Source organism: Lissotriton vulgaris, chromosome 10 (genome assembly GCF_964263255.1).
Source record: "Lissotriton vulgaris chromosome 10, aLisVul1.2, whole genome shotgun sequence".
NCBI classification, from domain to species: domain Eukaryota; kingdom Metazoa; phylum Chordata; class Amphibia; order Caudata; family Salamandridae; genus Lissotriton; species Lissotriton vulgaris.
Window position 1 is genome coordinate 893323397 of NC_141698.1, and position 12752 is coordinate 893336148.

Genomic DNA, 12752 nt, shown 5'->3' on the forward strand with positions numbered 1-12752 from the left:
GCAGGCAGGTGATAGGAAGGTCGGGGGCCGGATGGCGAGTGATTGCAGAGCGGATGACGGAGGGATTCAGAGTGCTCCTAAGGTGTGACCACCATCTTGACGCTCTTGGCCATGCCCCCAACAAATTATTAAAAAATGCATTATATGTACTTCCAAATGTCAAAGGCTCATATGTAGAGACCCAACACATATGGATGAAGAAAGGAAAAGTGAATGTTTTAGTGATAAGCTGGGGAAAACATTAGCAAATGGCTATACAATTGTTACGTGGAATATAGCCAGTCTATTAAGCAAAAAAGATGCACTAGGATGTATAGATTTCATTATTGAACATGACATAATTTGTCTATAAGAAACTTGGTGTATTGAGCACGTTTACATAGAAGGGTTTGCTTCATATGGTCTACTGGAGGTGCCATGACCTGCTGAGGTGACTTGTCTGGCTCCCACCAGGTTCTGTTACCCAGAATCCCTTGCAAACCTCAAACTTTGTAAAACAAAAAACATATTTTACTCACATTTATTTGGTGGAACGTTCTGGATTCTGCATGGATTTACAAAATTTCACACACCCAGCATTCCCCAAAGTCTTCCGAGAAAAATGGTACCTCACTTGTGTGGGTAGTCCTAGTGCCCTGCGACAGGATATGGGCCAAATCGCAATGTGGACACACCACATTCTCACAGTGAAAACTGACCCTTTTTTTGCAAAGAGCCTAGCTGTCGATTTTGAACCCTAGCTATGCTGCCATCTAATGATACATAGCAAACATATACATTTTTGAAAACTGGACACCTAGGGGAATACAGGATGGGGTGACTTGTCTGGCTTTCACCAGGTTCTGTTACCCAGAATCCCTTGCAAACCTCAAACTTTGTAAAAAAAAAACATATTTTACTCAAATTTCTGTTTTGGAAGGTTCTGAAATCTGCCTGGATCCACAAAATTCTAACCTCCCCGCATTTCCCAAAGTCTTCCGAGAAAAATAGTACACCACTTGTGTGGGTAGGCCTAGTGCCTGCAACAGGAAACTGACCAAAACGCAACATGAACACATCACATTCTCGCAGTGAAAACTGACGCTTTTTTTTGCAAAGTGCCTAGCTGTAGATTTTGAAACCTAGCTCTGCCAGCACCTGGGCAAACCAGCAAAACTATGCATTTTTTAAACTAAACACCCAAGGGAACACAGCATGGGGTGACTTGTCTCGCTCTAACCAGGTTCTGATACTCAAAATCCCTTGCAAACCTCAGACATTGTAAAAAATACCCACAAATTTTACTCAAATTTCTTTTTGGGAAAGTTCAGAAATCTGCGTGGATCCACAAAATTCCACCTTCCCCGCATTCCCCAAAGTCTTCCAAGAAAAATGGTACACCACTTTTGTGCGTAGGCCTAGTGCCTGCGACGGGAAACGGCCCAAAACACAACATGAACACACTACATTTTCACAGTAAAATCTGACACTATTTTTGCAAGGTGCCCAGCTGTAGATTTTGAACCTTAGCTCTGCCGGCACCAAGGTAAACCAAGCAAACCTATACATTTTTTAAATCTACAGACCCAGGGGATTCCTGGATGGAGTGATTTCTCTGGCTCTCATCTGGTTCTGTTACCCAGAATCCTTTGCAAACCTCTAACCTTGTAAAAAACACATTCTCCTGACATTTCTGTGGTGGCTAGTTCTGAAATCTGCATGGATCCACAAAATTCCACCCACCCCGCATTCCCCAAAGTATTCAGAGAAAAATGGAACCTCACTTGTGTGGGTAGGCCTACTGCCTGCAACAGGATATGGCCCACAACGCAACGCGGAGAAACCACATTTTCACAGTGAAAACTGACCCTTTTTTTGCAAAGAGCCAAGCTGCAGATTTTTAACCTAGCTCTGCTGGCATCCAGGGATACCTAGCAAACCTATACATTTTTGAGAACTACACACCCAGGGAAATACAGGATGGGGTGACTTATCTGGCTCTCACCAGGTTCTGTTATCCAGAATCCCTTGCAAACCTCAAACTTTGTAAAAAAAACATATTTTACTCAAATTTCTGTTGTGGAAAGTTCTGGATTCTGCATGGATGTATGAAATTTCCCACACCCAACATTACCCAAAGTCTTCCGAGAAAAATGGTACCTCACTTGTGTGAGTAGGCCTAGTGCCCTGCGACAGGAAATAGGCCAAATCGCAACGTGTACACACCACATTTTCACAGTGAAAACTGATCCTTTTTTTGCAAAGTGCCTAGCTGCAGATTATGAACGCTAGCTCTGCTGGCACCTAAAGAAACCTAGAAAACCTATACGTTTTTTAAAACTAGACACCCAGGACAATACAGGATGGGTTGACTTGTCTGGCTTTCATCAGGTTCTGTTACCCAGAATCCGTTGCAAACTTCAAACTTTGTAAAACAAAAAACATATTTAACTCACATTTCTTTGGTGGAAAGTTCTGGATTCTGCATGAATTTACAAAATTTCACACAACCAACACACCCCAAAGACTTCTGAGAAAAATGGTACATCACTTGTGTGGGTAGGCCTAGTGCCCCGGGACAGGAAATGGGCAAAATCGCAACGTGGACACACCACATTTTCACAGTGAAAACCGACCTTTTTTTTGCAAAGAGTCTAGCTGTAGATTTTGAACCCTAGCTGTGTTGCCATCTAATGATACCTACCAAACCTATACATTTTTGGCTTCTGGGCATTCCGCTGATGGGAGAGAGGACCTGTCAGACGCAACACAATACGACCAAAAAGGTGACAACTGAAATATTTAGAGGCAGTAATCAATCCAACAAAGGGGAAATTAGAAAAAACCTGTGGATGATACTGAGACCTGATGAACCCTATTAACAGCTTATTTCTTACCCGGAATCATAAAAACCTCAATGGCATTAATTGAGCCCGTATAGACAGAAGACTACGCAGATTGAAAGTAGCAGTAAAGAAAATAGACACAGAAATTATTAGTCTACCCATTCAAAAGACGTGGTGCATATTGATCAGTAGCGCCCACGAAGAGGACCACGAATATATCAAACTAGGGGACCTTATAACAGCTAGGGAGATTGAATCCTTTTCGACTTTACAGACTTGTAAAGTAAAAAGTCAAGATTTTTTTAAATACATGGCTATTTTCGACTACCTCTCTAGGAAAGTGGGAGGAGCCAGTGGATTCGCTGAGGTTGAGCTCATGAATACTCTCCGGAATAACACTACTGCTCGTATTGGAGGTATTTATCAAATATTAAATAAGGAATCCCCAGACGATTTAGAATCCATTGCCACTAAATGGCACACCAAACTTGATTCCCCCCAAAGTGTCTTTTATAACTCCTTTACAACAAATTCTAATTTCTGCCAAACTACAGGCACAACATTTTAAAACCATATTTTTTCTATATATGACACCTAGCAAAATCATTAAGTGGGGCTCTGGGAAAGGAACATTATGCCCACGTTGTTCTGAGGTAGGGGCGGACTCTATACATATATTTGCAACTTGTCCAACCATTGATTCCACCCTACTTAGAATATAGAACTTACTTGGTGAAATAACAAACCAAGCAATCCTCTTAAATCCTACGACTATTCTTCTGGGAACACAATCTGACTCTTCAAGAGTAAAAGAGGAAGGGCTGATTTTCATGGCAATGGCAGTTTGGAGGAACTACGTTTCCTCCGGATGGCTAGACTCTGAGTCTCCTTCCTATACACAATGGTTGGCTATATTAGTTGCTACATATCATCTAGAAAAAGCAGTATATGCCAAGAAAGGACGAAGGAAAAGAAGGACCGGGCTGGAAATCTGGGGGGCATTCTCCAAGTGGATTGATCAACAAGGGTAGGGGAATTAAGAGACATAGTACGGGAACTAGAAGCCTATAATACCTTTTTTTTAGGTACATTGCTCTGTTACTATACTTTTTTCATTTTTTTTTTCTTGGTCTTTCTTTTCTGTTTCTTTGTACCTGTGCCACTGGCTTTTCATTGGCTTCGAGGGGTGGGGTGAGGTTGGGAGGGGGCCTTGAAGTTTCATTCTTCACTGTTCTACTAAGAGATTGTTTCTTGTGAAAAAGCCAATAAAAAAAAAATGAATCCCACAATGCACCCTAATAGTGATGAAAAACTCGCCGACAATCCGTAATGCACATTGTTCAAAGAAATCATACAGTTTCAGTGCACCAGTATACATTTCAAAATCAAGTCCCATCCTCAGTGATATAATTCCAAGTTCCTTCTGACTCTCTAAAAAATAAACTTGCTGCATGAAATCAGTTGTTCCCCCTGACATGTGGTGTATCTCATCTTCTACGTTCATCCTTTATCTTTCGTACTTATGCGGGTGCTAACACAATGAGGCCGGTAGTTTATCAAAATCATTGGGGAGTGGGTTGCACACCTTGAATGCTTCAGTTTGTACATAATTGTCAACAAATTAGTTGAAGCGTGCTCAATGGAGACGTGCCCAGCCCCAGTGGCACGTGGTACTATGCATTTCGACACTGGGACACTGGATAGTGCCCCAAACCATCGCACAATAGCTGCTGCTTGTGCAGTTAATGTTCTCGATAGTTCATAAATTTAAACCTGTTTACTCCATATTTTCCAAATTTCATCCCATAACTTGTAAACCGTTTTACATCCACATGTAAGGAAATGCCAATTTTCTAAGTTCTCATCTTCCTGATGGGCCATCCGAACCTCTTCTATCAAAAAAACGTGCAAGCATATTTCATCAAAAGAGCAGTTTATTGCAAACCCAATGCATTTCGGGCCCCCATGGGCCCTTCGTCAGGGGGAACTGGAAAATCAATAAAACAGATGTTGAAATACACTGCGCCTCTGTATTTATAAAATTCACGAATTCATTTGTTCACAAAACATTTCAATGACACACATTGCTCTAACTGGAAATATATATTTTTCTTATCACGATTAGCATGCATTATTAAACTTGAATATGGTCTGATGTTTATCTATTAACATATGAATCCGTGACCTCATTTTTCACACCATAGCTTTAAGAATTCTGCGTTGTCGCCCCTCCTTTCAAGTTAAAGGCCCGTCTGTTTAATGCCATACATTCCTCTTTATGAGACACTAATCCCTGAACATCCTGTGTGTCTAGATAATCCTCAGGCTCCCCACCTTAACTCCTTACTTTTCCTCTCATGGACCTAACATTGTTGGTTACCATTTAATAATTCTTTACCTTTACATCAACCCGTTTCAACATTTCACTTCGTGAATACACATAATTGTGGCTAGTATTACAAGATGAAAGCCTCTTACTGGTCTCACCCTCTCTTTCTAAATGTTATCACAATGCCTGCTCACGTACCTGCTAACAAGTATCCAAACATCTCTCACCGTCTCAAAGATTGTATCCCTCGCCATTTCTCCCTCACCTGATCTTAAACCCAACTGCTGCCCCTCCTCCTAACTAGACCCTCCCGGTTTGCGTGACGTAATCACCACCTGTAATGCTCCGATTGCTTCGAGGTTTCTCACGCACTCTGAATCCCACAATGCACCCTAATAGTAGTGAAAAACTCGCCGACAATCCGTAATGCACATCGTTTAAAGCAATCACACAGCATCAGTGCACCAGTATACATTTCAAAATCCAGTCCCATCCTCAGTGATATAATTCCAAGTTCCTTCTGACTCTCTAAAAAATAAACATGCTTTATGAAATCAGTTGTTCCGCCTGACATGTGGTGTACCGCATCTTCTACGTTCATCCTTTATCTTTCGTACTTATGCGGGTGCTAACCCAATGAGGCCAGTAGTTTATCAAAATCATTGGGGAGTGGGTTGCACACCTTGAATGCTTCCGTTTGTTCATAATTGTCAAGAAATTAGTCGAAGCGTGCTCAATGGAAACGTGCCCATTCCCAGTGGCACGTGGTACTATGCATTTCGAACACTAGGACACTGGATAGTGCCCCAAACCATGGCACAATAGCTGCTGCTTGTGCAGTTAATGTTCTCAATAGTTCATACATTTAAACCTGTTTACTCCATATTTTCCAAATTTCATCCCATAACTTGTAAACCGTTTTACATCCACATGTAAGGAAATGCCAATTTTCCTAGCTTCTCATCTTCCTGATGGGCCATCCGAACCTCTTCTATCAAAAAAACGTGCTGAAGCAGATTTCATCAAAAGAGCAGTTTATTGCACACCCAATGCATTTCGGGCCCCCATGGGCCCTTCATAAGGGGTAACTGGAAAATCAATAAAACAGATGTTGAAATACACTGCGCCTCTGTATTTATAAAATTTACGAATTCATTTGTTCACAAAACATTTCAATGACACACATTGCTCTAACTGGAAATTTATATTTTTCTTATCAAGATTAGCATGCATTAATAAACTTGATTATGGTCTGATGTTTATCTATTAACATATGAATCCGTGACCTCCTTTTTCACACCATAGCTTTAAGAATTCTGTGTTGTCGCCCCTCCTTTCAAGTTAAAGGCCCGTCTGTTTAATGCCATACATTCCTCTTTATGAGACACTAATCCCTGAACGTCCTGTGTGTCTAGATAATCCTCAGGCTCCCCACCTAAACTCCTTACTTTTCCTCTCATAGACGTAACATTGTTGGTTACCATTTAATAATTCTTTACCCTTACATTAACTGTTTCAACATTTCGCTTCTTTGGCGGTGATTTACTTTTTAGCTACCGCGTCCGCCACCATATGTTTGATGGTATCTAAAAGTTCAGAAGTAGGGTCACGCATGAGCGGATGATAATTGGTGCGGACCCCTAACAGTTTTAGTATTTCTGCTTCATAGTCCGCGGTGTTGAGTACAACAACCGCCCCACCTTTATCGGCCGGCTTGATTGTGATTGTGGTGTTCTGTTGTAAACACTTTACCGCTAACCAATCCTCCCTGCTCACATTCTGCCCTTGTTGGCGAGTGTGCTTAGCTTCCAGTGCATCTATCTCATGAAGTATTCGTTGTTCAAATACTGCGACCTCAGGGCAAGAAGAGAGTTAGGTGGACAGAAAGTGGAGGGGCGATGTAGGTTGGTGTCAAAAAGGGACAAAGGGGATTTCTCTTTATCAGCAAAGAATTTATGCAGCTCGATCTTACGCATCATTTCGGACACTTCCGTCCTACAAAGAAAGTCGTCATGCTTAGGAGTGGGAACAAAGCCCAGACCCTTGTTTAATACCTTTCGCTCAGTCGGGGTCAATTCATATGAGGACAGGTTAACAACAATGCCATTACAGTCCGGTACCAGAGGTTCACTTATGGCCCCTGGTTCCACTTTCGGTCCACCTAACTCTCTTCTTGGCCCTGAGCTCGCAGTATTTGCCCTGTTAGAGAAATATAATGGGCAGAAGGCAAATGAGTATGGATATCTTTTACGCTGTATGCGCGTTTTGAAGTTCGGCCAGCTTTTTTGAAGACATGACGCGCTCGCTACTTTGCCCTGCTAGAGGAATATAATGGGTACAGAAGGCTAGTGCGAATGGACATTTTTTACGCTGAGCATATCGCAGTGGGTGTAGATAAAGTTTGGAACTGAGCCATACCATCATTGTATGGCGCTAGGTGTATCCTTTGTGATCAATTGGATGCCCTTTGTGAAATATATGGTTGAGAGTGGTGAATTAAGATCTGTACCTTTCTGGCTCACACATAATTGTTTTTCCTTGGATGCACTTACTTTCCTAGCGGGCTTGATTTTTACCAAGGTACCGAAGGACATGTGATCAGCTGACACGGGGTCCTATGTATGGTTGCCGGTACGTCTGGATGTGGCAATCATAAGGTAATGTCATGGCCTTTATATCTATGAGTTATGTGTGAGTGACCGCCCTTAGATAGCCCCTGGTGAGGGGTGTTTATGACTTTACCTCTGTGTTCTGTATTATTCCTTGATACAGGTCCGAGACATACATATAGGTGTGATGATTAAGAACTTCAGACTGCCCTGATGAAATTGCTGAATGGATAGCAATGAAACATGTTGGCACTTTGAACTTGTATGGTATATGAAAATCCATTTTTAATCTGGAAGGCTTGCAGCACCAGAATAAAGATAAAAACGTAGCAACCCTTACCATTAAACTTTTTTAAATTTTGGTTGCACTTTACACAGTACTTTATTCATTATCACTTGGTTTTGGGGTTATATGTGCACTGATTTATTATTTATAAAAGTGCACTTTGGTATTGGTTATTTTCTTTACATACTTTACACAGAGAGAGTGACCGATGATGAGAAGTGGGTATACTGGGCATTGTTAACCAGGAACCCCCTCGGGAGCTACGACCGTGAGGCACTCTCTCTATGCTGACATGTTTTCTGTGGTATCCCACACCATGCGTGACCCTGGACTGTTAGGGCGCACTAACGCAGTCCAGCCCGAGACTGTGGCATCCCCTGGCATTGCAGTGAGGCGCGGGAGTAACTCGACGGTCATCTCAGGCAGTGACGCTTCCGTTGTGGTAGCACCACCCTCCTGGGTGAGTCTGCGCTTGACACTTGCCAATCCCCGCTACGAACCCTCACCCTGCTGGGGGCTGCACATGGGACCTGGGGCGACTCCGTTGTGGGGTTGAGGAGCGGGGGTGCTCACATTTCCCACCCAGTTCGCTGTGGTGCTGGCCTGGGGAGTAGAGGCACAGCTGTTGATTGGGCGGTGGGGGCAGCCTCTTTGCTGGTGTGGCCTTCCCCCCTCTCTCCTGCTGCAAAGTGGTGTTGGAGCCCTCTCTCGAGGCATACCCGGCACCCAGCTTGACCCTGAGCTGCAGTACCTGGCTGTGGTGGCCTGGCCTGCTAGTGCTCTGCTGGGATGTGAGGGGCATTTCAACTGCCAGTTTGGGCAGTTGTGGCCGTACCTTTGGGGGTGTCCCTCTTGGACAGAACTGTGTTGGGCTGTGGTAGTTACCTGCTGTCACCATTGGTGGGTTTCGGCCACCACATTGGGTGGTGGTGTCTCCTTGGACCTGGCCTCACCCTAGTCCCTCCTAAGACTCTGGCTTCATCCCTTGCCTCGCTGGCGGGTGGCTGACTTGCGTCCCTCTGCTCCAGCGGACCCGGGAGCTTTACACAGAGAGAGTGACCGATGATGAGAAGTGGGTATACTGTGCATTGTTAACCAGGACCCCCCTCGGGAGTTTCGAGCGTGAGGCGCTCTCTCTATGCTCACATATTTTCTGTGGTACTGGGACCTGTTTCTGTTTTTGCTTTAAATCCTCATCTCTGACCCATGAGTTTAGTGTTAGTTAACACACTTGGAGGATCTAGATGACGCATCAGATTGTCCCTGTTGGTCAATGAACTTTTGATGTAATAACAGTAGGTAAGGCGTGTTTTGTTTACAGTTGTTTGAGCGGGGGCGGCCTTACCTTTTTTCCACCTATACTCCTATTTATTAAAATGATGTGGGATACCCCAGCATAGGGCCGCAGGTTAACTGAGTGGGGAGGTTGCATCAGTTGGGAGGCCGCACCTGCCACCCCATCAACAGCGACTCACCCACCTCCAGGCAGGCAACCCCGCAGGGCAGCCACGACCAGCAGGCACCCCCTTCACCTCACCATCACAGCGGACATCACAGGGTCTCAGGCCTCCAGGCTGTCTAAGTAGTCCTTCAGGGGACACGGCCTCACACGGGTCCCGGTGCCCATCCAACGGGCCGGGAGAGGCTGAGAGGCACTGACATCCCACAGCAACTGCACCTCAGTAGAGCAAAGGCCTCTGCAGGATCATTGCGGTGAAGCCGGAGGGCGGGGCCCGTCCCACAGCAGGGCAGCGGTGGTCGTCAATGGGGCAGCGCCGCAAGGTACCTGGCAGGAGACACCGACAGCAGCCCCCCTCCACCCGATCGGCAGTCAAACAGGCCCAGAAATGCCCAGGCCACTGGACCACCACACTGGAGCAGGGCAGGCGGCTTCCCTAGGCTGCTAGAGCACCGGAGCCAAGCATAGCAGGCCAGTATCAGGAAGGCTGGTTCACTGGTTGTTTACTGGATAGCTTACTGTTCTCGTTGTAAGCTGTATTGTTGTTTTTTCTGCCGTTTCTTGTTTTTCACGTGTTGCACTGTTAAGTTTTGTCCCATTGCCCATCGTTGTTCCCTGCCCCACCCCGCTCCCTGCCGCTGCTCCCCCGTGGCCCCACCCCCGCTCCCTCGAGCATCTCCGCACGCTCCCCCCACTCGCCACCCCGCTCCCGCTTCCCAGCTGCTCCTCCCTCACCCGCACCCCCCATTTTCCATTTTTGCTGAGTGCACGCGTACGTGCAGCGTTGACGCGCAGCGGGTGCGCCGATTGCGCGCAGAAGGCACGCCAAAGGTAAGCCCGTCTGCGCCCGTCCGCGCCTGGACCGCGCCCAGCGCCAAACCCCCTGGCCCCCGCAGAGGCCAGCCCACCCGCCGGACCTACGAGCCAGCCACCCTCAACGCACTAACACTGGACGGACCCCCGGCTGCCACCTAGCCACCCCAGGACGCATCCACGGACCCTTCACCTGTCAATCCTGCAAGTTCTCCTGCATCCGGACCTGTGCCGCACCCGCCAAGCCGAGCACCAGCCGCAACCACCTGAAGTGCATCCTGCTCAACACCTGCTCCGTCCACAGACATGCCGTCGAACTCTGGAACCTGCTCGACACAACATCACCAGACGTCGCCTTCCTCACGGAAACCTGGATGAACGCCTCCTCAGCGCACGACATCGGAATCGCCATCCCAGACGGATACAGGATCACCCGGAGGGACTGCGTCAATCAGACAGGAGGAGGCATCGCCATCGTCCACAAGAACACCATCCGTATCACGACCAGCTCCGATAACACCTTCGCCGCCGCCGAACACCTGCACTTCCAGATACACACCGACCCCAAGACCACCTTCATAGGGACCCTCATCTACAGACCCTCGGGACCACGCACACAATTCAGCGAAGACATCGCCGACTTCATCAGCCCGCACGCCCTCCCCTCCGCTGACTACATCCTCCTATGGGACCTCATCTTCCACCTGGAGAACAACAACGACCACAACACCACCACCTTGCTGGACAACCTCGCCAACCTCGGACTCAAGCAACTGGTGACCACCCCCACCCACTACGCTGGACACACGCTTGACCCCGTCTTCTCCTCCAGCAAGGACATCTCCTTCGGCCAAGCCACCGGACTCCACTGGACAGACTACAGCTGCGTCCACCTCAGCATCAGAAAGACCACTCTCCACCACCACCGCAACAAGCTCCCCGCAGAAGCTGGAACAAGATCACAGCCGACCAGCTCGCCACATCCCTGAGTCGTAACCCTCCCACCAGCTCAGGGAACCCCAACCAAGCCGCCAACAACCTCAAAAAGTGGATCCACATCTGCGCAGACGACCTCGCTACACTGAAGACCCCCCGTCAGACCCGGCAACAAGAAAGCATCCTGGTTCACCGACAAACTCATGAGCTCTAAGAAGAACTGCCGAGCCCTCGAGAAAGCCTGGCGCAGAGACCCGACACCCGACAACATGACCACCCTCAAGCTCGCCACTCGAAAACACCACCAGCTGATCCACCCCACCAAGAAAACCGCATTCAAGGAACGACTAGACAACAACGCCCACAACAGCAAGGAACTCTTCAACATCGTCAAAGAGCTCTCGAACCCTAGCTCTGGTAACAACAACATCACCCCATCGCAAGACCTCTGCAATTCACTCGCCTCGTTCTTCCACAGCAGGATCGCAGATATACACAACAGTTTCAGCACACAGCCTACGCACCCTACGACCACACCAACGCCCACCACCACCACCACCACCCTCCGCGCCTGGACCCCCATCAACAACAAAGACACCATCCGCACTATGAACTCCATCCACGCCGGATCACCAACCGACCCCTGCCCTCACCACGTCTTCAAAAAGGCCGACTCCATCATCGCACCCCATCTCCGAGACATCATCAACGCCTCCTTCAACACCGCCACCTTCCCAGAGAGCTGGAAACACGCCGAACTCAGTGCCCTACTGAAGAAACCATCAGCGGCCCCCACCGACCTCAAAAACTACCGCCCCATCTCGCTCCTTCCTTTTCCCGCCAAAGTCATCGAGAAGACCGTCAACAGACAGCTGGCCGCCTTCCTCTAGACGAATGGATCCCTCGACGACTCGCAGTCCGGTTTCAGAGCCAACCACAGCACCAGACCGCCCTTTTCGCAGCCACAGACGACATCCGAGCCCTGCTCGACAACGGGGAAACAGCGGCACTCATCCTCCTGGACCTCTCTGCGGCGTTCGACACGGTCTGCCACCGCACCCTAGTGCAGTGCCTCAGCAACATCGGAATCCAGGAGAAGGCACTGGAATGGATCTCCTCCTTCCTCGCCGGAAGAACCCAGAAAGTCCGCCTACCACCTTTCAGATCAGAGGCCACCGAAGTCATCTGCGGCGTACCACAAGGCTCATCGATCAAGCCCCACGCTGTTCAACATCTACATGAGCCCCCTCACGGCCATCGCACGCCAACACAACCTCAAAATCATCTCCTACGCTGACGACACCCAGCTGATCCTCTCCCTCACCAACGACCCAGCAACCGCCAGAACCAACCTTCACGAAGGGATGAAAGACGTAGCTGAGTGGATGATGAACAGCCGCCTGAAACTGAACTCAGATAAGACGGAGGTCCTCATCCTGGGATCATCACCCTCTGCATGGGACGACTCCTGGTGGCCCCCTGCCCTGGGCAGCGC